General features: G+C 41.9%; 1 protein-coding gene across 1 annotated transcript in view; it reads left to right on the forward strand.

Moving 5' to 3' along the window:
• Positions 1-1,460: 1,460 nt before the first annotated feature.
• The window catches only part of LOC120030560 (adhesion G protein-coupled receptor L3-like), an 86,358-nt gene continuing 60,598 nt past the window's right edge, over positions 1,461-27,220 (forward strand). Inside the window, exon 1 of the mRNA XM_038975977.1 lies at positions 1,461-1,538. The gene's annotated coding sequence lies outside the window, so the exon portion shown is untranslated. The remainder of the gene's footprint in view (positions 1,539-27,220) is intronic.

Below are 27,220 nucleotides of genomic sequence, written 5' to 3' on the forward strand. Positions count from 1 at the left end.
TACTCTGTAATCGGCTATATAGCCGGCGCTAGTGCAAAACACAGTTTTTATGATTTACGATTCTAATCAGATGTGTGGACTTCAGTCGCCTCAATCTGCAGACATTTGTGTCTTGGCTGTGTTTGTGATGGATGAAATTTAATCAAGATCATTTTAAAGGGAATCCATTTCACAGCCCCTGTAAATACAAAAAGCAAGCCATCATTCCAGGGAGAGGATTACATGTTTTGTTCCGTTCTTCTGTTGCACACACACAAAGAAGTCATTGGTGTGTATTTCTGTTTCAATTACGCACATTTCTGAAGTACTAATTCGAGAGGAATTGTCTAAATCATAATTTGTCTGTAATTAAGGTCAACCTCTTCACATCTGAAGCCTTTTCATAAAAGGGGGTGCAGAGAGCGAGATTGATAGAGAGCGAAGAAGAGGAAGAGAATGACAAACCTAGATGCATTTCTAGAGACAATAAGAGAAATGGAGACAGCGATACACACGGTGGGAGAGAGAGAGACTGCTAAAATGGAGCAAGAGAGAGATTCTGTGAAATTGAAAAGCAGTCATCAAAATTCTAATGTCGTATATGTATATTTACTGCAGTGTTAATGCAATTTAAATCAGGATTGTTGTCTGGCTCCCATCAGAAGGGACCTGTTGGGTCCTAATAAATCAGTCATTAAAAGCTGATGTGACCTGAATCAAAGATTATGGATATACTGACAAGATACACGTCTCTCCGCCCTAACAATGTGAGTCGTTGTCCACAATGCAGCACGGCGGGCTGTCTAGCTCCTGCCTTTCCTTTCTTTGGATTGTTGGATACATCTCATTATTGTAATCCTTTTTTTGAATATTCGGTGAGGGTTGTTGACGTCAACCACCTGTATTCAATGGAGAGAGAGAAGCTACTAGCCTCATGCCATCGATATGCATAGCCATCTCAACAACTCTGATATAAAGTGTCACGTCTCTTACTTATATTAGTACACTTGTAACAACTTATATTTGATCAAATAAACCTCACATAGAGAATAAGCCATAGATCTTTTTTTTGTTGACCAAATTTGCAACTCATTGATTTCCTTACAAAAATTCCTTGTCTGGTGGGCGAAACAACAAAAAAATGCCACCTGCTGTAGGGTGACAGATTTTCCACTGAATTGGGCCTCTCTCTTCCTCTTCCTCTCTGCCTGAATAGCTCTTCAGACACTTGAAATAACTTCTAATGGCCATCTGAAGAGACACAAACAGCTCATATGCAGCTAAAATATACTTGCAAATGATCATGTGCATAATCATAAGGATTGTGAGGATCATAATGATGACATTTTCAAAATGATCCTAACCATCCTCATCGTCATGGATTCAATCGTTTAATTATGTTGTGAATATCTTATTTTTTTAAACTAATCAAAAAGTCAGCCCTTTTGGGTTCTAACAGGTGTCTTTCTCTGTTCTAGGATGGGATATATGGTTCTAGTCTCTGAGATGTGATGTACTGGATTTGTAAGGAGCTTTGACGAGAGAAGAACCACTCACAGGTATGTGACAAGTCGATCCACTTCCTCATCAGATTAAACAGCTGCTAATATCATGACAAGACAATTCCCTGCACTGTTTCTTCAAACTCACCCCCAAACACAGAAAATCACAAACACATTTTATTCAGGAGATTCCAACAACATTTTTCAGCTTGCTATCAAGTTCCCCTCTTCGAGTGATTCAACCGACCTTGCATAAATGTGACCGACCGGCTCGATTCGGTCTTATGTAGAAAAATGTGAAATTGTGTTTTTTGCACCATTTCAAACTCAGAGCTAGAAAATGTTATATAATAAACTGCAGTTGAGGAACAATGGGAAAGTAAATAAACTTGTAACCTTACTTTTGAGAAAATGGCACTTGAATGTTTTTGTACATCTACTGGAAAGATCATCTTTGTCTACACCCGTTCAGCATCGTTCACACCCTGTTAAGCCTTAGCCCCACCCATCTCTTTGAGGATTCACATGTGAGGCCATGTACTAAACAACCAAAGATCTCAAGACTAAAGGCTGGTTTATACTACAGGTGTGTTCGTAAATTCAATCTGGAGTGGAAGAGTGCGCTCAGAGTGCGCAATCAAAACGATGTCAGATTGTCTGTTCATGAATCCAGATCATTTCACTCTCGGAGTGTTCAGAGCGCCCACTGGACACTCTGGCCGAGGAGTAGGTTTGATTCGAGCGTTCTGACCTAACAACAGCAGTCAAGCACCCAAGCTACCTGGCTGACTTTGGTTAGCTTGCTAGAATGATTTCCAAAAAAATGCATTTTGATCAGAAAAGTTGACGTTAAAATGGCTCCCCTGTGAGGTAGTGATGCACGACATGTGCATAGTTTCCTGAAACTTATCACAAATTCCAAGAAGTTTCCTTTGAAAGCATGAATATGCAACAGGGCAAGATTGCATGTCTATTTAATCTCCTACACAGCATTCTAATGATGAGCATTCATGGGGTCCTTCTATTTCACTTGTGTCCTCTCGTGATTTTTTGATGAGTTGATGGATAGGGAAATGCTAGGTGGTCATTAACATATGCAAATCTCCAGGACAGCACTGGTAAACCACTAATATCCCCCCTCAGCGACGGGAGGTTTTTCTGGTCAGTAACCACACCCATCCACCAAGCATGTTTGGATTGCGCTCCCCGGTGCAAATTAGGTTTTTGGTGTAATCATGCAAAAGTGCAGTTGGCTTCCATTTTGCTGTCCCTCGAGTCTCTACCCGTCTCATGCTAACCCTCCCCCTACCTCTCAACCCTGTCCTTCTGATCCATCTTATATTCACTCCCCATCTTGCTTTCGATTTTGTCATTGTTTTCTTGTGCACCTTTCATCTCTCCTCCTCCAAATCGGATGCAGTGACACACATGCCCCCCCTCCCCCCCACCTGTGGGTTTTGACGACCTTACCCACACTAATACCCCCCCCCCCCCCCCCCCCATCACCCTTCCCCTCTCCTTACTGCAGGCTGTTTTTTTCAGTAAATGCCACCTCACTTCGGATGTTTCTTCTCTTTGCCACTCAAAGAGATTGTGGAGAAGATATTGGCTCGTTGAAATAAAAAATCTCGGACGCCTGACATATCGTCCGCAGCTGCTGAAGTGACTTAATCTTAAAACCGTAGGATACGTCAGTCGGCGGTCTGAATATGGTGCACGTTATTAGTGACAGAGGTTAATAAATTCAGCGTAAGGTGCCATGTCACCTTTTCCAATAATGCCACACGGAATCACACTGGGAGATTTTGCATTTCATGTTACTTTGCATCGAGGGGATTTGAATGGCATTTCCTCCTCTGCTGGATAATACAGAAAACAGCGTGGACGTTCTGGCTAAAATTAATCTAAGCGTAATCCCATATTTATTGTAAAATAAATATGCATTAATGTCCCAGCCAGTCCTTCCCTCTGCACAGTATGAACTGAAGCAAGGACGGGAAGCTGCAGAGTCAAATGTAATTGGCATATTAGTCACAAAGTGACATGGAAGCTGTTGTGCATTTGAATAACATGGGGCAACAGTGAGGGGTAGTTGTGCGGGCTTATAGCTGAAAGCTAACACATTTAATGCATTTTATCCATGTACAGAGCCATTCTCAATTGTATTTTCTTGATTACATTTACATAATTTAGCAGACTCTCTTCTCCAGAGTGACTTACAGGGGCAATTAGGGTTTTTCACATAGTCAGCTAGGGGGTTCGAAACCGAAAAGTCGCTGGTTACTGACTCAACATTCTTAACCGCCAGGCTACCTGTCGCCCTTACGTTCCTCCCCTCCAATCTTTTCCTCCAATGTCTTTTAAGAAGGAGGCTATGAGAGAGGGCATGAAGAATCAAGGATAAACAATTGAGATGCAGCCTCATTTTTATAGATCTCTGGGTCTTTAACCCCAACAGCCTGCTGCTCGGATCTCATGTAATAGTAGACGTTTGCTACTCTATTAGTGTTGAAAGGTGTCAAAGGAATTTATATCCGTAGTCTACTTTCATTACAAATCATCTTAATAACTCCCGACATGGAATTAAGACCTTCATTTGATGCACCTTCTTTTGCCTAATGTGCGGTCACTTTGATTTAAGTCCAATCTGGCGGAAGGAGACTATGCCGGTGGAACGTTGGGGGAGCCTCTGAATGGGATCCTTGGGAAGTCCCAAATCTGACGTCACCCCATTTGAAGTTGAAATTTAACACAGTTAAGGTAAGGGTTATGGTTAGGGGTTAGGGTTTAGGGTAGGGATGGATAGCACTAAGAATCCCGGATAGCACTAAACCTTTACAACCAATACATCTTTCCCAGCGCGCTTTGCATACCCACCTAGGTTGTCCTAGTGACAGCAGTGTAAGGTCTATTTGACCACAATGTGTTCTGGTCACATGTACTCCTAGGTTTTGGTTTAGTTATCTTAAGGCAGGCCCTTTGTTTTGTTAGTTTGAGTCGACAGTCATGCTGTCTAGATCTCTCTAGAACGATGCAAAGTCATTTAAATGGAGTTCGAGTACACAGGAGAGGAATCATTTTGAGCAAAGTCAGCAACGTCCTCAAATTTTAATTCAACCCGAGGACAGTTGTCTTTACAGGTCTTGCTGGTGCTTTGGCCCAAAAAATGACTCAATGCCACAAAGGAGGAACACGTTGGTGTTCGACCTAAAATGACTGAAAAAGTCATTTGATGAACTTTTGATATCTCTAGTGGTGAATTTGTTGACACTCGGCCCCATAGACCGCTGTTATCTGTGGCGCCATGAAACTGTGAGGCATGTTTACAGTCACCTCTGCCCCAGCGGGTGGAAAGATCCTTGCAGGTTGTGATACAGTACGCTTCCCATTTTGACCAGAGCCCGATTGGGTACTGTATATAGAGAATAGGGCACTATATAGGGAATAGGGTGCTATTTTGGACTCATCCAATGTGTACACATTCTCTACATTAACATGTCTTGTCCTTGCTTGAATTCATTGTTTGGTATGAATTGAAGCACCTCCCAAACATGCTCTCTGCTTACGTGATGCTCTACTTGCCTCACACTGCTTTCTCTCTCCCTCCATCACCCCCTTATCTCTCTCCCTCCATCACCCCCTTATCTCTCTCCCTCCCTCACCCCCTTATATCTCCCTCTGTCTTTCACCCTCTTCCATAATTTTTCTTCCTCTCTTTTTCTCTCTCCCTTCCCTCCTGCTCTCCGCCTCTGTATTTATTGTTCTTCTTCCTCCCTCTATCCCCGCCCCCCTCCCCCTCCACCCCCTCTCTCCCCCCAGTCATGCTTGCTGCTTGCTCAGCTCTTAGCCTGGCTCTGTGTTTCTACCTATGTCCCCCCTGGCCTTAGTTGCTTTGCTCTAAATATACATACCGTGCTGTTTGCCGTGCTGCTACGGCTGCTGCTGAGACGAGGGAATCACAGCTTATTCCCCTCACTAGTTTACATAACCAACTCATACAGTATGGATGTATTCAGTGGCCCATCCGTGGCACATTGGCATGTTATAATGATGGAGCATAATGTGGTGGGACCTCGGCTAGTTCTGTTTGTGAATTGGTTCTGAATATGTTATTTGTGTTATGAATATTTATCACTGTTGGTATAACATTTTTCCATTGCTGAAGCTGTTGATGTTGTATGTTTGTAATTCATTGTGAATCACAACCCCTGCTTTTATATTGTGCAATCATTGGGTGATATCTTTTTGAGAACCTTAAAAGATATTGCAATCATCACCAGTTCAGATCATCTCACACTAAAGATCAGTCAGCAACTGCTTGCAATTAGTCCACTTTCACCGTATGGACCATATTGATTGATACAAGGGCTATGATAACAATATAACCTGTTTAGAAGATAATTAATGGGACTTTCATGGATGAATCATAAAAGGATTAGGCCCATCTCTGAGATGAACCAAAATGGAGTCATAAGCCTGGAGATGTGTTCAAGAAGGGTTGACTACACCCTCCCACCCTCTGTCACACACTGCCTGCTCAATCCCAGAGGGCTGTGCGGTGTGAGGAAGGTTCCACTTGGCTTGATGAGGCGGTTCAGAAGCAGCACCCCCCCGCCACCTCAGGGGGAGGGAACAAATCTGACAAAGTCAAGTCTGATTAAGTCAATGCGGTCTGGGGAAGTTCGATGTCATGTGCCCCACTGCTCCTCTGACATGCACTCTGACAAGTTTCAGATCTTAATAACAGTAGAGTTACAGTATGGCCTTAATGGGGAGTTCACATAGTCTTAAAGGGATAGTTCACCAAAAATGCTTTTATCTTTTACTCCAGACAGTATGGCCTTAAAGAGGAGCTCACATGGACGTAATAACAGAACATTATGGGCTCGCAATAGACTAGCGTCCTGTCCAGGGGGTGTACTTGTACATCACGCTACAGAAACAGGAGATCCTGTCCTTTAGGCCATTCTGGCTGGGACAAGGCTACTATTATGGGGAACTTGTACAGTTGGAGTCGGAAGTTTACATACACTTAGGTTGGAGTCATAAAAACTCGTTTTTCACCCACTCCACAAATTTCTTGTTAACAAACTATAGTTTTGGCATGTCGGTTATGTACTTTGTGCATGACACAAGTAATTTTTCCAACAATTGTTTACAGACAGATTATTTCACTTATAATTCACTGTATCACAATTCCAGTGGGTCAGAAGTTTACATACACTAAGTTGACTGTGCCTTTAAACAGCTTGGGAAATTCCTGAAAATGATTTCATGGCTTTAGAAGCTTCTGATAGGCTAATTGACATAATTTGAGTCAATTGGAGGTGTACTTGTGGATATATTTCAAGGCCTACCTTCAAACCTTTGCTTGACATCATGGGGAAAATCAAAAGAAATCAGCCAAGACCTCAGAAAAAAAATTGTAGACATCCACAAGTCTGGTTCATCCTTGGGAGCAATTTACAAACGCCTGAAGGTACCACGTTCATCTGTACAAACAATAGTACGCAAGTATAAACACCATGGGACCACGCAGCCGTCATACCGCTCAGGAAGGAGACGCGTTCTGTCTCCTAGAGATGAACGTACTTTGGGGCAAAAAGTGCAAATCAATCCCAGAACAACAGCAAAGGACCTTGTGAAGATGCTGGAGGAAACGGGTACAAAGGTATCTATATCCACAGTAAAATGAGTCCTATATCGACATAACCTGAGGTCGCTCAGCAAGGAAGAAGCCACTGCTCCAAAACCGCCATTAAAAAAGCCAGACTACGGTTTGCAACAGCACATGGGGACAAAGATTGTACTTTTTGTAGAAATGTCCTCTGGTCTGATGAACAAAAAATAGAACTGTTTGGCCATAATGACCATCGTTATGTTCGGAAGAAAAAGGGGGAGGCTTGCAAACCGAAGAACACCATCCCAAACGTGAAGCACGGGGGTGGCAGCATCATGTTGTGGGGGTGCTTTGCTGCAGGAGGGACTGGTGCACTTCAAAAAATAGATGGCTTCATGAGGAAGGAAAATTACGTGGATATATTTTAGAGACTTCTCAAGACATCAGTCAGGAAGTTAAAGCTTGGTCGCAAATGGGTCTTCCAAATGGACAATGACCACAAGCACAGTTCCAAAGTTGTGGCTAAATGGCTTAAGGACAACAAAAGTCAAGGTATTGGAGTGGCCATCACAAAGCCCTGACCTCATCCTATAGAAAATTTGTGGGCAGAACTGAAAAAGTGTGTGCGAGCAAGGAGGCCTACAAAACTGACTGTTACACCAGCTCTGTCAGGAGGAATGGGCCCAACTTATTGTGGGAAGCTTGTGGAAGGCTACCTGCAATTTTTGATCCAAGTTAAACAATTTAAAGGCAATGCTAGCAAATACTAATATAGTGTATGTAAACTTCTGACCCACTGGGAATGTGATAAAAGAAATAAAAGAAATAAAAGCTGAAATTAATCATTCTCTACTAATTTTCTGACATTTCACATTCTTAAAATCAAGTGGTGATTCTTACTGACCTAAGACAGGGAATTTTTACTAGGATTAAATGTCAGGAATTGTGAAAAACTGAGTTGAAATGTATTTGGCTAAGGTGTATGTAAGCTTCTGACTTCAATAGTATTGTGACATCCCAAGGGCCTCTTCCTCTTGCAGAGCCTCAATAATGTATTCTAATGTAAACTAACAGCTAGAATAGAATGTGCTGATGCAGATTTAAAGGGAACTGCCAGTCATACCAGTGGATATCATATAATATGACTGAGGAATCTCAACCAGCCCCACCCTGTGGTTAATAATGTTTTCATTAGCTCAAGGGGCTTTAGTGTGGTCGTAGTCAGTCTCGTTCTGGCAGGTATGCAAATGGAGGTACAGGAGAGTGAAAGAGCCAATGAACATGCCCTCCTTTGTTGTCATGCAGGTTGTCGTTGATACCATGTAATGTTATTTTCTTTCTTCCTTTCTTTTTCTTCTTCTCATTCCGTACCTCTGGCTCCCACCTGTGAAGTTAGGTGTCCCTTTGTGCCCGTCTAAAAAATAAACGACACTCAGCGACCGGGTCTCGGGAGTCGCTGCCTGACAACCAGCGCGCACCCGGAGGTAATCAGAAGCTGTCAAATGGAAAGGGCTTGGGCTGCGTTTTGAGAGGCAACTCTCTCCAGTCTCCTCGCTGGTCTAATTTGAGCATGGGGTACAGTGGAGATGAGCCCAGTATCAATATGAGGACCTAAAAGCAAAACACATGTAAGTGAAGAAAATGGACCCCAACAAGAAAGCAAAGTGGCGCCATCTTGTCAGTCACAGCCTAACCAAACCTAATTGCTCTCAGAAGGTTTTCCGGATGACTTTGAGTAACACAAATAATGTCCCTTTTCTGTGCTTCCAAGACAACGACAACTTGTGAAGATCATTTATCAAATTCTTCCTGCTATATGTTTATCCTCTGTCTCACTCCGAGGCAGAGGGAAAGTGAAAAATGTGCCACCTTAAAAGAATAGGGCTGACAAATTCTGGATGTGTCTTACTTTTCTGGAGACAAACGAAAGATCCTGGCATACCGGAGGCCCTTTGGTGGCCCATTGTACGAGTCCACCCTTGAATGGGTGGTTCTAATACGCAGACGGACACAGAGCCCCGCCACAATCTGTTTCATCCATTCCTGGGGTTTATTTACAGCCGCAGCCCTATAAAATCCAGAATTTATGTCATACTTTTTAATTAGAAATAATGTCTTGTAGAATTGAAGTGATATACAGCTTAATCAATATATAGACTGTGTCCGGACAGGATGACAGACAACACTATTGACAGCTCACAGAGTAGCCTAACTTAACACTGTCTTTCAGAGAAATATGTTGTTTGCGGAGGAAGGAAACTGTACTCTCAATCAATTTTTTCACGTTTTCTGTATTTTTCTCTTTCTCTGTTTTTTCTTTCTCTCCCTCTGTCTCTCTCGACAATCTGCCAACATCTTCGAACAGATAGTATTTTCTTCAGATTGAATCAGGCTCCCTCGTCACTCTGTATTTACCCAAATAATTATTTTACCTGAGCGAGCCCCACTGTGCTGTTAATTGCTATTGTATAGGTTTGAATAGCGGGAAAGCTGGAGGTGGGTTTTAATGAATATGAACTTAACAGATCGAGAGAGGAATGAAACTCAAGTGGGTATTGTATAAATCTCTCTCTCTCTGTAAGCTAAGGTAGAGAGGAAAACTAGGAAACTGTAAGCCCGTTCACTTAAAACCGCTTGGACGATTTATATTCCATTAGTATTTTGTTGTGAGAAAGCATGGTTTAATTAAGTTTATATATCATTTGAGTTAAATTTGTCTTCTCATTTCACACAATACACATAGTTTGATTGATTAATGAAAATACACGGCTGCTTTTATAAAGTGCTATAGGTGGAATGTCACATGATAACCCAGAGTTATTTTGACCGGAGGGCAACGATAGAGTTAATATTTGTCCAAATTCACGGCTAGGTCTACCAAATTGTTTATTACTTTACTATTTTTAGCTCTCGAAACATTGACTTATTCATGTCACATCCAGGATACAGGAACCACATTTACAGGATTCATATTCTCATGGAGTCTCAAACAAATATATGCCAGAGTATATTGCCATGTTGTTTTAGGGGACAATCTAAGCACAATGATGTCTGGGAGCGTTGACAATGATACCTATAGCAAGGTTTTCAACCCTGCTTTAGGTGTGTGGTGCTGCGCTGGTTACAAGGTCAGGTATGAAGGTTGTGTTTGTTTATGGAAAGGCAGTTACTGTTGCCATGCGGATTTACCATTTACGGAATTAGTTTTCCTTTTTAATATACGGCATGTCTTTTCTCTATAAATATTTGTCCCTATCCCCTGCCACTAGTCATTTTGAAGCCATCCTATCCCTAATCCATAATGCATCGAGAACTCTGAGAATAGCACAAATACATGTCATATCGCCTTTTGGTGTGTGTGCTGCAAAACTAGGAATGGTGTCTTTGGGAAAGTTGTAAGATAAGAGGTGACAGTAAATCCCATGCGTACAACACCTGGCGAGTCGATGGCAACATGACTCAATCAGATGGAGTGAGGCGGTGAGGGAGTCTGAGAGAAGCTCTGAGAGGCCATTGAGCTTCCCATTGTCTCGGCTTTGCTGATTTAATCAGCAAATGAATAACAAAAGAAGCTCTATCAGAACATTTAATAATGTAATGTCAGAAGGCATGCGTACAAAGTCCCCAAGATTGTTGCACATTATATAGACAGCCGTTCACACGACTCACTAATGAATATGAAAAGGTGGTACACACACACACACACACACACACACACACACACATTTTAATTTGTTGCACAATTAAAGGTCAACACTGCATTTCAAATAGCCAGGAATTATCTAATGATTACTTTTACAAGCCCAATCTTCCACAATCATAAGACCCACTAATAATTGTACTTTATCAAAATAGTTTAACCTATGGAAAATCAGTTTTTTTGTTGCACATTTAGCCAGAACCATGCACATCCACTAATAACCAACTTCTGGTAGCAGGCATTATAGAACATTAACACAGGTCTCATAATCGCTCAAGCATAAGCCCATGTGCTATTGAGTAGCCAGCTAATATGTATATTTAAAGTCTAGCCAACTTGGATCTATTTGCTTGCTAACAAGGTAGAACAGTTGAACTGTTATGAATACACCCTCCTTTCTGTCTCCAACTGTTTGAACCGTTTGAACAACATAGCCTGTTCCCTTTAAGATGTTGAAAGCAAGTGGCTTACCTGGGTAAGAACATGTTCTCAGAATGAGAATGAGTTGACAATTCCTTATATGAATGCATCTTTTTATGCTCATTGCACATTTATAAAAACAGCTAGCACATTACAGTCCATGGCTAAAATGCTGCTAGCGATAAGTGGTACTGCCAGTGGTGGGAAAAAGTACCCAATTGTCATACTTGAGTAAAAGTAAAGATACCTTTTTTATAGAAAATTACTCAAGTAAAAGTGAGTCACCCAGCAAAATACTACTTGAGTAAATGTCTAAAAGTATTTGGTTTTAAATATACATAAGTATCAAAAGTAAATGTAATTGCTAAAATATACATAAGTATCAAAAGTCAAAGTATGAAATAAATAAATAAATATGTCATTTGTGTTTAGTGAGTCCGCCAGATCAGAGGCAGTAGAGATGACCAGGGATGTTCTCTTGGTAAGTGTGTGAATTGGACCATTTTCTGTCCTGCTAAGCATTCAAAATGTAACGAGTACTTTTGGCTGCCAGGGAAAATGTATGGAGTAAAAAGTACATAATTTTCTATAGGAGTGTAGTGAAGTAAACATATAAGTTGTCAACCATATAAATAGTAAAATTACAGATACCCCCAAAAACAACTTAAGTAGTACTTTAAAGAATTTTTACTTAAGTACTTTACACCACTGGGTACCCCAATGCCACATGTGACAAACTGAGCATCCATTTTCTATAATCATGTCTGTTGATACTCCCGTTTTAGTAGGGTCTGCAGTGTTCTACATTTTAAAGTGTTCTCCTTTATTACAGTAAAATGTCTGTTTTTCAGCGTCCATATGAACCATTCTGTTAGCGCTGAAACATACATTAAAATGAATTGAATTAATTTGATACATTGCCCAGCCGTAACACACACACAGATCCCCCTCTGTTCTCTGACGCACCTTCTATTCTCATTCATTAGTGTTGCGTTCACTTCTCAGGGCAGGTAGAGACTAACCAATAATGACTTAATGCTTTGTGTTTACAGACTTGTGAGTTAGATGGTCAAGAACGCTACGCTGCCAGCCCCTAGTCAATGGTTAACTGTTCTCGGCGATTCAAAGCATCCGGAATCTGTCACAACTGACTACCCTCCCCTACATCTTGACCCGCTTCCTAGGCTCATTTTCCTTCCCCTCTGAGCTTGTCCGCGCTTATCTGAGTCCTTTGTGTAACCCAAACCCTATAGAGAAGAAGTATTGGGGCTGGGGTTACTCATGTCTGTTCTTCCTTTCATCATGATCCTCTAATTCCCCAAAATACCCAGAATACTATTTGCTAGGCCACAGGTGGCCTCGTGTTGCAATGTTGCGGCCACACAGCGGCTCTCCACTAAGCAGACAGACGTTTACTCACCCACCCTCGCTTTTGTGTACCTGAATGGCGGTAATACCCAATATGGCTAGTGTACACACGGCTAATCCTTCAACCGTTGTAAAACGCACAGTTGTCAGGTACGCAGCTTTGGACGAGGTTAACTGTGAAGTCCAGGTATTACTCACATGTTGTTTTCCCCCTCACCGTTCCTGATAGACCGATGTGTAGCTAGCGTGTATGGGAAATACCCCGGATTCTCAAAACAAATTCTCCAATTTAGCAGACAGGACAGGTGTTGCAAACCACACTACTGTGTCTAAAAGCAAAGCTTCCAGTATTCGTGTAGGTAGTGCTGACGCTAACGGCGGTCTAGTTTCAGTCTTTTTGTGATGGGATTTATTGAGTAGAAGCGGTTGCATACCAGAGTAGGCTACCAGTACTGCCCTGAGACCATGACTGGGCCTGTTCACAAGAATAGGGTCACAACCGGCAATGAACTTTGTGCCCCACAGTTAATTACAAATTAGAACGCCATGCGACCCTGAGGATGTGCTCCATGGGTGGAATAATGAACACCTGGAAATGGAAAGAATAAGAAGGATGAGGTAAAGACAGAGAGGGAGGGTAGTGCATATTAAAGCTACAATATGCACTTGACATCTTTATGCATTGTGTTGCCAGCCCTTCAACTCTGTTGAACTCTTTTTCTGTACTGTATTTTTATACCGGTATGCTAACTTGGATAGAGAGGCCCTAATTGCGTTTACTTAATTCAATAACTGACTTGAATTGCATTTTGCTCATTGAAGTTTTCCCTCTGGGTGTAATGTGAGATACCTGCTTATACGCATACTGTACAGTTTGTACTTTACATCTACTCTTGCAGGTCACAGTGCAGCTGACAGTCAGGTTAGTTCTCTGGGTTGCTTTCGTGGTGAGAACTCTCTAGTCCACAGACATCATATGATGATGCAGTGTGGCAGGCCCCGGTGAATCATCCCCCGCCGTCACAGGTGGGGGAAATACATCTGTGCTACTGGCAGTCTGAAGGCGGCTCATGGCCTAGTGCTCAGCGAGGGGTTTGGATCTGATGGAAATTCAGTGTTTATGTGACGTGGGGGATAAAGACATGGAGCAATCGATCGAGAAAGAAGAGGAAAACATTGACTTATAGGTGAAGCTGTGGAAATACAAAATACTGTCTATATATGGTCAAGACATATGAGACAGTAGACCGGGAAGTACCTTTTATTTCCAATGTCTGTGTGTACGTCTGCTTCTGTGGGGTGCGATGTCGGGGCACGCTCTGTGTTTGTGTGCGTGGAGGTCAGCGTCGTCTGTGTGTGTGTGTCGGACGATTCCGGCGAGGCCCCTTTTGAGCAAAGGCTGATTCCCTGGGCAACGGGAGGCCTTTTTATTGGCCACTCCGGTTCACAGTATCCTTATTTAACCATTCTCCAAGAATGGCCCTCGCCCAGTGTCGGATATGGCGGATTGTTTTCCTCCGCCTTTTGCTACGGGGCGTGGGATGGAAAGCGAATACGAGGGGATGTCGTGTTCCCCTGTGACGTTCCCTTCCTTGTGTGGCTCGGCACAATTCCTTCCACGGTAATTGGGGTGTGAAAGCAACACTCGCTTGCCTATTGTCTCGGTATCTGATTCTGAAATGCGTTCAGACCACACTCGGGCCACACTAGTAAAGAGAGAGTAGGAAGGGTAAGGGAGAAAAATGAGTGACGGAGGGAGTATGTGGTGACAAAGGGGAATTCGGTTTGAGATTGTGAAAATGGCAGATGGTACTCATCCTTCTGATAATCACTATGTGGACAGAGGAGGGAAATTGACTGATTATACATGGACAGAAGTAAATTGTCTTAGAGAAAAGGGAGGTTCCAGAGAAAGCAACAGTGTACAGGTGTAGCAGAGAGTTTGATCTGAGAGAGAACAACTGAGAGAGCGAGAGAGCTGTGCGAGTGAGTGTTCAACAGCGATAGCCAAACTAGGTTCAGCTCTTTATACAATGTACAGGAGATGGATTGAGAGAACCAGAGGTCCTAATTGTGCCACACCATCTGCCCACTATAGGGAACAGGCCAATGAATGTGACTCCTTCCAACAGGCTCGGTGACGAGCAGATGTGTGTGTGTGTGTGTCCTGTATGGTTGTATAATTATGTACGTCTCTATATTTGAAGTATGTTTGCGTACATGCATGAGTAATGTAACACTAGAGGACGTGCTTTGAAAATTACCAGCGAGCAGACATTCCAAACTGACTCTGAAATGATCAGTCTGTTATCCAGCCCCATCTAGCTATGTTTGACACTTAATTTTTTTTTTTTTTACGGGAAATGTCCAAACAAAAGTAGGTTGAGGAAAAGGTAGACTTTCTGAGGGAAAACGAGGACCAAGCCTCCCTTGTCTTCCACCCTCCTTACTCGAACTGTGCCGAACCAGAAAGGGCTATGTGTAAGAGATAATCGCATTGGTTACATTCATCACATTACCTGGATCTCTTTACTTACACCTGGATCTCTTTACTTACACCTGGATCTCTTTACTTACACCTGGATCTCTTTACTTACAGATCTAAAGGTGATAGGAGCAACATGAAATCCTACCCCATTGTCTTACTGGAGGAATGGCACCCGATTTAGGTAATAAGGAAATTTCATTTGCATAGCAAATGACCGACAACTAACCTGACTGTGGCTATGCCAGATTTTCCATTTAGTTTCAGCACCCTTTCTGTTTAATTGTTGTTATTTACAAGAGTATTAAAGGGTGTCTTCTCAATGTAAATGAATCTGTAGTAACATTAGGCACCTCCGTAAAGATTCCATTTAATACCGTGTATAACGTTTCCATCACAGTTACCCAACTGCTCTTGTGGTGCCTCCACTTCCAAAATGTTGATATGATGTGAATGTGCTTTCATTTAGTAAATGCTCATTGAATTAGGAATGTATTTATTCATATAGCACTTTTTTTGAGGGTGGAGGTGTAAGCCACTAAATATGACAATAGGGTAATGGATTTTTTATTTACTTGCCCGACCAGCAGTGTTGGTTGGTGCCAATCCCATCTGTACATTTGAATATGAAATATATGAACTTTTTTTTCCAAACATTGAGTAAATATTGATATCAACTCTCAGAATATACTGTAAATCATGGACTATGAGCTGGTTAACACTCATACAGTATGATATAAATTCTTAACCGTCCAATTTGCACAAGAGAAAAAATGACCAGATATGACAAGACAGCCCCCTCCTCCTCTCTCACTTGGTCGTGTTTGGTCACAGTAGGAAAGGGACGTTGGCATTCTCCTCATATCCTGCATACTCATATCCCTAAGTCCCTCTCATAATTATTATTCAGTGGATGCATTGCTTGGCACAAGGACAAAACTTTGCATAATTTATGCAAGACCGTCATCATTTTTTTTTTAAACGGCCCCAGACACGTTATTTTGCTTTTAACTAAATAGACAAGCTCTGGTCGGACATAAAACGCAGGCGGAGGAGAGAAATAACTTTATTTATATCTTTATCTAAACTTTGAACCAGTGTTCAGTTTATATAATAAGTGGCCAACTCAAATAAATTGTATTTATGGGCATACTTTTGCATAGCCTGGTATGATACTGCAAATCTACAAAGCGACACAGGGATGAAGGTTTTAAAGTATTGAGCTTATTTGGAAGGGGATAAATATATTCCCAGGTATGCTGTTGTTGAAGATGAGATAGGCGTGTTAAGGTACAGCAGTCTTTCCCGTACAGCAGTCTTTCCCGTACAGCAGTCTTTCCCGTACAGCAGTCTTCAGGGCTTTTGCTCTGGGACTTGGAAGGTATTTTCAGTGCAGTGCTCAAAGGAAAATGTCCTCAGAGAACGAAAGGAGGGGGCTGCTCTTATTGTCCTGTATCCCAGGATGTTGCTGGGCTATTTATACCAACCTTAATGAAGAAAAGGAGATGTAAATAGCTTCTCTTTATTAGCTAACCACGTCCAACGGGAGCTGTGTGGTCTTTTTCACTTTGCATTCCACTCCCGTGATATTCCAAGTAATAAACCTGTTTTTTTCCACTGCATTGTCCATCAGTGTGGATATCACACACCAGCCGTGTGCGGCTGCCAGACCATTGCAATGCGCTTTTCGCTGCCAGAAACAGGAAAGGGCAAGTCAGTTTGACTTTGTCTGACCACACTGCGGAGTGTACTGAAACCCATGAACATTGGCAGCTCTCTTCCATTTCTAAACAGAGTGGATTTAATGGACATTTCACAAATACACTCCCACTCCATAGGTAAACGACACGTCCCACTAATTTACTTTTGGTTCCTCTCTTTGTCACTCTGTCTCCGGTATTACGTTTGTTAGCGAGGAGCGTAAATCAAATGAGAACTTTTCTATTATGAAACGAGATGTGGAATTACATTCCGCTGCCAACCCCCATTTTTTTTTATCTAAAAAAAAAAGTTTTATTTGGTTACATTAGCTGAAAATGGGACTTTCTTTAAAGAATAATGTGTAAGAGATGCTATTTAATCAGTTTGCTCAAAATTTCAGTTCGGGATGTAATTTCCTGACATTTTTGAGCTGAGCCACGTTAAACTACTTCAATGGAAATGCCTTTTTACTTTTAAGTTTAATTTATTTGCACAAAATAAAATAAGTGATAAACAATAATACAAGGGCTCATATAAAAACCACACCACAATATACAATATATAAGTACAAAAATAATTAAGGTTTGTTAAAACAGATTACAAAATCCACTAATCATAAATGTACAAATGAACCGATCAACCACACAATAATAAACAGTACACATACTCACATAGTTTTGTTTAAATGTGAGTATGTGCGAGTTGGGATATATGGAGGAGTAGTTTGGTTGAGTAGTTTGGTTCATCAGGCTGACCCCCAGTCTTCGCTTGGCAATGTGAAGATAAGAATTCCAGAGTAGGGTGGTATCTCTATCTGATATAGAATTGACTATGTGAGGTGCGCCAGTGGGGAGGGTGAAGGTTATCGCAGTGTCTTGTGTTATATAGATGGATTTCAGAATTAACCTTTGAATAATCCATTGAAGGGTTTAGGTAAACTGTCTGGGAGATATGAGTATTTGTAGATAATAATGCATAATTGGCGTACAGTGATGTCGTAAATGGATAAGATATTGAGTTTCTTAAAGGTGCAGATGGAGCCAGGTAAATAGCTGAGGTGGCTAGTCTTGTAAATGTCTTTTGTATGATGAGTCATTTGTGTAGGTAGGAGATGTTTGTAGTGGCCCAGACAATATTATAGTAAATAAGATATGGGTAAATGAAGCTATAGTAAAGAGTTACGAAGCAAGCCTGATGAACCAAACCACTCATCTTTCTGATGATACAAACAGATTTCATCACTTTCCTGCTGTAACGGCAGTCTATTTCGTCCTCCTCATCGGACGAGGAGAGGCGAGAAGGATCGGAGGACCAATGTACAGCGTGGTAAGTTTCCATGATTTAATAACATGAAAACAAATACAATTACAAAATAACAAAACAAACTAACCGTCACAGTCCCGTGTGGCACAAACACTGACACAGAAAACAACCACCCACAAAATCCCAACACAAAACAAGCCACCTATATATGATTCTCAATCAGGGACAACGATTGACAGCTGCCTCTAATTGAGAACCATATTAGGCTGAACACAGAAACAGACAAACAACATAGAATGCCCACCCAGCTCACGTCCTGACCAACACTAAAACACGCAAAACACATAAGCACTATGGTCAGGACGTGACACCTGCAGACAAATTGAATAGGATCTTTCAAGGTTAACTTTTCATTCATTAGAACTCTGAGGAATCTAGGCTATGTGACCATTTCTTATTCTTACTAGTGAATACAATAAAGTTGGATTTTATTTACATTGAAAGATAATTTGTTTATCTGGAACCATTCAGAAAATTTGACCATGCCTGAGTTGGCTTCATGAATTAGTGAATCAAAATTCTTGTGAGATCAAATGTATCATCAGCAAAGAGAATGGGAAGTACGGTAGAAAACACAACAGCAAGGTCATTGATTTAGATTAGGAATAACAAAGGTCCAATTATCAACCCTGTTGGACGCCACAGGATATCTTGGCCCTGGTAGATGCACAGCCGTTTGCATAAACATATTGTTTTCTATCATAAACATAACTATATAACTAATTATACTGTTTGTGTAATCATGAAAACCGGAATAATGAAATATCGAAAGTAAAATTTCATGATCAACCGTGTCAAATGCTTTGGATAAATCTAAAAAGATCCCAAGAGGGTATTTATTGGTAAGGGCTGTAAATATTTGATCCACAGGTTGTAAAAGAGCCTTATCTGTGGAGTATATGGTGCTCATTTAGAATAGTGTTGATTTTAAATTTTGGTTCTCTTATACAGCAATTGTTCTAGGATTTTATAAAAACATGGTAGTACAGATATTGGCCGATTTTAATTTGTAAAAGTTTTGGGATCCCCTGATTTATAGATGGGGATAACTTTGGCAATTTTAAAATCTTTAGGAATAATACCTATTTGCATAGATATGGTGAAGATATATGTTAGAGGCTCCGTGATCGATTTCACCAAAGAGGCACCAATCTCATCATGACCTGGTGCTGATATCTTTAAGTTGCCAATTACCTCCATCACTTCCATTACATCAGGAGGCTCAAACTGAAGCAGAGAAGGGAAATGTCCCTTAGTATAATGCAAGGGATATCCATCAGTTATCTACATTTTCTTTGACAGAGAGGAACCCACATTCACAAAAAATGTATTAAATTAGCATGAAATAACATCAGGATCACAATAAGTCTTATTTCCAACAATACATTTAACTTCACTAGGGTAGGGGACACTATTTTCACTTCCGGATGAAAAGCGTGCCCAAAGTAAACTGCCTGCTACGCAGGCCCAGAAGCTAGGTTGTGCATATAATTTGTAGATTTGGATAGAATAAACTCAAAAGTTTCCAAAACTGTTAAAATAATGTCTGAGTATAACAGAACTCATATGGCAGGCGAAAACCTGAGAAAAATACATCCCGGAAGTGTGATTTTTTTTATTTTTGTAGTTTCCTATTGAATGGCATTACAGTATCCATTGACTTATGACTCAAATTGCACTTCCTATGGCTTCCACTAGATGTCAACAGTCTTTAGAAATTGTTTCAGGCTTGTGTTCTGAAAAATGAGGGAGTAAGAGCACTCTGAGTGGACACTGCAGTGGGCCAGAGCATTTTCATGCGCGAGACCGAGAGCGTGCCTTTCTGTCCGGTTGAAATATTATCGATTATTTAGGCTAAAAAGAACCTGAGGATTGATTATAAACATCGTTTGACATGTTTCTACGAACTTTACGGATACTATTTGGATTTTTCGTCTGCCTGTTGTGACTGCGTTTGAGCCTGTGGATTACTGAACAAAATGCGCGAACAAAACGGAGGTTTTTGGATATAAACATGGACTTTATCGAACAAAACGAACATTTATTGAGTAAATGGGAGTCTCGTGAGTGCAACCATATGAAGATCATCAAAGGTAAGTGATTAATTTTATCACTATTTCTGACTTGTGTAACTCCTCTACTTGGCTGGTTACTGTTTGTAATGATTTGTCCGCTGGGCACTGTTCTCAGATAATCGCATGGTATGCTTTCGCCGTAAAGCCTTTTTGAAATCTGAGACCGTGGTTGGATTAACAAGAAGTTCATCTTTAAACCGATGTATAACACTTGTATGCTTCATGAATTTTTATGAGTATTTCTGTTTTTGAATTTGGCGCTCTGCAATTTCACTGGATGTTGGACAGGTGGGACGCTACCGTCCCAAGTACCCTAGTGAGGTTATGAGTGGATCGTTGTAGATGCCTTTTTCTTATTCAATTGATGATTTTCCGACAAGACAGAACTGCCAAAGGGGGAAGAGTTGCAATCTACTGCAGAGATAGCCTGCAGAGTTCTGTCATACTTTCCAGGTTCATGCCCAAACAGTTCGAGCTAATTTTAAAAATGAATCTCTCCAGAAATAAGTCTCTCACTGTTGCCGCATGTTATAGACACCCCCCCCCCCCCCCCCCCCTCAGCTCCCAGCTGTGCCCTGGACACCATATGTGAATTGATTGCCCCCCCCATCTATCTTAAGAGTTCGTTCTGTTAGGTGACCTAAACTGGGATATGCTTAACACCCCGGCCGTCCTACAATCTAAGCTAGATGCCCTCAATCTCACAGAAATCTTCAAGGAACCCACCAGGTACAACCCTAAATCAGTAAACATGGGCACCCTCATGGATATTATCCTGACCAACTTGCCCTCCAAATACACCTCTGACACCCCTGTTTTCAATCAGGATCTCAGCGATCACTGCCTCATTGCCTGCATCCGTTATGGGTTCGTGGTCAAACGACCACCCATCATCACTGTCAACCGCTCCCTAAAACACTTCTGCGAGCAGGCCTTTCTAATCGACCTGGCCCGGGTATCCTGGAAGGATATTGACCTCATCCCCTCAGTTGAGGATGCCTGGTTGTTCTTTAAAAGTAATTTCCTCACCATCTGAAATAAGCATGCCCCTTTAAAAAAATGCAGAACTAAGAACAAATATAGCCCATGGTTCACTCCAGACCTGACTTCCCTCGACCAGCACAAAAACATCCTGTGGCGTACTGCACTAGCATCAAATAGTCCCCGCGATATGCAACTTTTCAGGGAAGTCAGGAACCAATAGACACAGTCAGTTAGGAAAGCAAAGGATAGCTTTCTCAAACAGGAATTTGCATCCTGTAGCGCTCCAAAAAGTTCTGGGACACTGTAAAGTCCATGGAGAAAAAGAGCACCTCCTCCCAGCTGCCCATTGCACTGAGGCTAGGAAACACTGTCACCACTGATAAATCCACGATAATCGAGAATTTCAATGAGCATTTCTCTACGGCTGACCATGCTTTCCTCCTGGCTACCCCAACTCCGGTCAACAGCTCCGCACCCCCCACAGCTACTTGCCCAAGCCTCCCCAGCTTCTCCTTCACCCAAATCCAGATAGCAGATGATCTGAAAGAGCTGCAAAACCTGGACCCGTACAAATCAGCTGGGCTAGACAATCTGGACCCTCTCTTTCTAAAATTATCTGCCTCCATTGTTGCAACCCCTATTACCAGTCTGTTCAACCTCTCTTTCGTATCGTCCAAGATTCCTAAAGACTGGAAAGCTGCCGTGGTCATCCCTCTCTTCAAAGGGGGAGACACTCTAGACCCAAACAGTTACAGACCTTTATCCATCCTGCCCTGCCTTTCTAACATCTTCGAAAGCCAAGTTAACAAACAGATCACTGACCATTTCGAATCCCACCGTACCTTCTCCGCTGTACAATCCGGTTTCCGAGCTGGTCATGGGTGCACCTCAGCCACGCTCAAGGTACTAAACGATATCATAGCCGCGATTGATAAAAGACAGTACTGTGCAGCCGTCTTCATCGACCTGGCCAAGGCTTTCGACTCTGTCAGTCACTGTATTCTTATCGCCAGACACAACAGCCTTAGTTTCTCAAATGACTGCCTCGCCTGGTTCACCAACTACTTCTCAGACAGAGTTCAGTGTGTCAAATCGTTGTCCTGACCTCTGACAGTCTCTATGGGGGTACCACAGGGTTCAATTCTCGGACCGACTCTTTTCTCTGTATATATCAATGATGTTGCTCTTGCTTCGGGTGATTCCTTGATCCACCTCTACGCAGACGACACCATTCTGTATACATCTGGCCCTTTGGACACTGTGTTAACACACCTGTAAACGAGCTTCAATGCCATACAACACTCCTTCTGTGGCCTCCAACTGCTCTTAAACGCTAGTAAAACTAAATGCATGCTCTTCAACCAATCGCTGCCCGCACCGCCCGACTAGCATCACTACTCTGGACGGTTCTGACTTAGAATATGTGGACAACTACAAATACCTAGGTGTCTGGCTAGACTGTAAACTCTCCTTCCAGACTCATATTAAGCATCTCCAATCCAAAATTAAATCTAGAATCGGCTTCCTATTTCGCAACAAAGCCTCCTTCACTCACGCTGCCAAACATACCCTCGTAAAACTGACTATCCTAACGATCCTCGACTTCGGCGATGTCATTTACAAAATAGCCTCCAGCACTCTACTCAGCAAACTGGATGCAGTCTATCACAGTGCCATCCATTTTGTCACCAAAGCCCCATATAGCACCCACCACACCGACTTCTATGCTCTCGTCGGCTCGCCCTCGCTACATATTCGTCGTCAGACCCACTGGATCCAGGTCATCTAAGTCTTTGCTAGGTAAAGCCCCATCTTATCTCAACTCACTGGTCACCATAACACCCACCCGTCGCACGTGCTCCAGCAGGTATATCTCACTGGTCATCCCCAAAGCCAACACCCACTTTGGCCGCCTTTCCTTCCAGTTCTCTGCTGCCAATGACTGTAACGAATTGCAAAAATCACTGAAGTTGGAGTCTCATATCTCCCTCACTAACTTTAAGCATCAGCTATCTGAGCAGCTTACCGATCGCTGCAGCTGTACACAGCCCATCTGTAAATAGCCCACCCAACTACCTACCTCATCCCCATATTGTTTTTTACTTTTTTGCTCTTTTGCACACAAGTATTTCTACTTGCACAGTATCATCTGCACATCTATCACTTCAGTGTTAATTTGCTAAATTGTAGTTACTTCGCTACTATGGCCTATTTATCCCCTTACCTCCTCCATTTGCACACACTGTATGTAGATTTTTCTATTGTGGTATTGACTGTACTTTTGTTTATTCCATGTGTAATTCTGTGTTGTTTTTTTTGTCGCACTGCTTTGCTTTATCATGGCCAGGTTGCAGTTGTAAATTAGAACTTGTTCTCAACTGGCCTACCTGGTTAAATAAAGGTGAAATAAAATTTCAATTAAATAAAAAATTCCATGTTGACTTTATATTATTTAATGATTCTTGGAATTTGTCAGTAAAATATGTTTTTTGGGAGATCCAAAGTAGTTAATTTGTTCTTATACTTTTTGTAATTTGCAGAATTCAGGGGAGAGGGATTTGAGAAATGTTTTATACAACTTGTTTTTTTTAAACTGAGGATTTTTTGAGATCGGTTGTAAACCAAGGTTTCCAGAACCCTTCTGCTGCTCTCTTACGTGGTTTAACTAAGGGAACACAGTGATGAAAGATGTGAGAAAAGTCTGGTCAGCAGACTCTACATCGGCCTGATTATAAACATTTTCCCATGAAATATCATCAATCAACATGCTTTTACATTTTCCCGGTAACATTGTGTTAGTGTTACACTTCAAAAGAAAAAATATTTACACTTTTAAAAGTGTTAATACTTCTAGCTAAGTAGTACCTAGTTGCATTACAAAGCTGATACTAGCAACACTAACATACTCATAACTGCTTGCTTGATTTGTTTATGCATGTGTCCTAATTCCAAAGTAGTTTCCCCTTTGCGCTCCCATCTGCAATCATTCCCATTCATACGGAGCTCATCATATCAGATCTGTTCTCGCTCCATGCAGCTCAAGCATTTCCATTTAGACCCTGCTGTTCGCCACAGTGAAACAGATCAATACACTACCCAGAGAGACTTATTTGCATGGTAACCTTTTGCTCAGTCTGAAAAATATGTAGGCCTATGGAGCATCAGAAAGTGGGCCATTTTACCCATAGGGTTTAGGACATTGCTTGACTACTGTTCTGTTGACCCTAACTTGAGATTGAAATACATTTGAGTAAGAGCTCTGATTGGATAGGAATGGTGTTGCATTGTAGGGGCAGGCCCTATGGCTGTTTTTGCAGAAACAGGGCAATGCACTTCTTCACTGTTTCCTGAATAGCCACAGATTCAGAACAACATCATAGACTTAGTTCCATATGATGTATTACTTGTGCCTGTCTTTGACAACCACTGTCGCCAGGAGTTTTTGGTCGAAAAAAAGTATATGCTATTTCAGCGAAAAAATTCTCCTCACTTAGATATTCATGGGAAATAATGTTTGGTCTTGTGTGTGTTTTGTTATCCCGTGAACTCCATGCCATCCATTGTGTTGTCAGCTTTGAGCTAAAGTATTTATTACAATCCATAGAGCAGATGCCAAGACAGTGATGGAAGATGGTGAATACTCAACCATATTTCCTCGTTGAATTTGACTTCAAGATAAAGCGAAATTGTGGCCCTATTATTTACTTTCAATAAGCAAGTTATTGACAAGTCACTTAAATCCACAAGACATGGAAACAAATATTGTTTTAGCCTCAGTCCTCTATCTAGCCCACCTCCATCCAAATATCCAACTTGAGCAAACAATCCCAATGTCACACAAATTGCATTAAACACTCTGGCATATTTCTCTAAGGAAGGCTGTTGAATTTAATATATTTTTTTATTTGTTTGAGACATCTCGCTAAGGCAATTATGGACAATGGTGAGCAATGCATGAAGAAAAATAATTACTTTGCAATTTGTCTTCTGCCTGGTACAACAAGAGAGGTTAAAGCAATTGATCCATCCTCCATATAGGAGGGGAAAGGCTAGATGGGTTCGTTTTGGCACTGACAACTGGAGAAGACGAACATTGGCTTTTGGGCCCCCTATCTCAGAACTGATATCCCCATTAAAACCTCCCAGTGGAAGATGGAGGAGATGAATAGAAAGTCTGAATGTTACCATCATCAATCACCCATGGCAACACAGTAACTTCTGTGCAACAAAGCATGACATCTTTGATTCCCGAATCCCAATGAGATGACGGCAACATTATGGTTTCAGTTCTCCGAGAAGCAACATCGGATAACATTCGGAATGGGAATTCACCGTCTAACTGAATCCAACAAGGAAAAAAAATACTAATCTCCTAGGCCCATCACGGTGCTGGCGAATATTTATTCTGAAATGGTAATTTCCTGATTGTCTCATTCCGATCACGGTCTTGCTTAGCATTGTGGGCCCATTTTTCCACAGCTGCTATTTATTATTTTAATGATGCTGAGTCTGAATGTTTGCACTGAATTACACAAATTTGCCTTGGACTAATGACAATGCCCCAGAGGAACAGGGACACACTGTGTGATTCTCCAGACTATGTGCTGCATACATTCAGAAGTATTAAACTCAGTCGGGCATATCACCGAAAGGCACTCAATCTATGTAGCTGTGTGCCGAGACAGTTTTTAGGCCACTTGGGCAATGTTGTTTAGGAAATTATCTGCAGAGTAATATGATAGCCTATATCTGTAGAATGCCATATCTCATGTTTGGCAGTATGCACAGAATTCGTTGCAGCCTCTAGCTTAACATAGCTGAATAAAAGTAAATGGTGCAACATTTAACATTTAACACAGCGTTAAATGTGTTAACACTAAGTGAATGATTACTTGGGTATCAAACGGGACAGATAGTTTTGTACTCATTCATCAACCTTCTCTAATAACATTATATAAAATGGTCTTAATATACTGTCAAATCCTTACTGAGGTTACCACTGGGCCATAGCTGCAGTGTTGCCAAAATGGTTGCTGACTTCTGTCTGAATTCTTGACATGACTATCGGGGGTTGGGGGGAATGCAGTAATATTTTCTCATAACCGAGACATATTGGGCAATAAATGTTAAATCCTCCAGTAATGTCTTGCACAGAGGATGTTATTAGACTTGCCAGCCAGAGGTATGTGTGTGTTGGGCGTCTGTCAGAAAGCCCTTCCCAACCCCCGTCCTCCCCTCCCAACTCCCCCTATGCCGAAACCAACTGGTCCAGGAAAAGCCATGCCAGACTCCCAGAGTTGTCCCACAGCCTCTCAAAGTCAGCTGCCAAGAAGTCAACAGAGGAACTCTGGCACTACGATAGACTACTACCCTCCGGAATTCACCATACCGTACCAACACCCTGCCTCCGAAATGAATTTCTCCTTCTTGGCCCCCCTTCAACATGGAAGGAGAGGGGTGGAGGATTGGAGAGGAGTAGGGAGGGGTAAAGTTTCAGAGTTTGCTTTAAAGATTATCCCACTCCTGAAGGCCCCCGTCGTCAAGGCGAAGTAATATAGCTTGTCAGATTGAGCCCAAAAAGAAATGAGGAAAAGGAGGGGAGGAAGGTAAGAAGAAAAGCGCCCCTCATCTGAGCTTTGACGTCCCCGGCATTGACAGGAACACAGCAAGCCAATGGGACTCCAAAGGAAGAGGACCATATTGTTGCTCCAGGGGTGGGGGAGTGCTCAGAGGGGATGGGGGTGTGCCGGGTGGGTTGGGAGGATCAAAGAAGAAGAGGGGGCTACACTCTGGGTTGTGGCAAGATATTTTGACACCGACGCTTTTTCACTGGAGGGCTGAGTTTCCATCCAAGACGGGACTGAAAAGGCACTGTAGGGGAAGGTGACTGAGCCTTATGGCATTGAATTGGCTGCTACTGTATTCAGGGAGTTTATTAGCCTTCGCTGTATATAGAACAGCCCAGTATATTGCAAGTGAGAAAGTTGCCACACTCCTTTCCTTTCTGTGTTAGCGTTAGCATTGTAGCTATCGCAGTTCTCTTGAACCGAGAGTTGTTTGAGG

Source organism: Salvelinus namaycush, chromosome 36 (assembly GCF_016432855.1).
Source record: "Salvelinus namaycush isolate Seneca chromosome 36, SaNama_1.0, whole genome shotgun sequence".
In the NCBI taxonomy this organism is placed as follows: domain Eukaryota; kingdom Metazoa; phylum Chordata; class Actinopteri; order Salmoniformes; family Salmonidae; genus Salvelinus; species Salvelinus namaycush.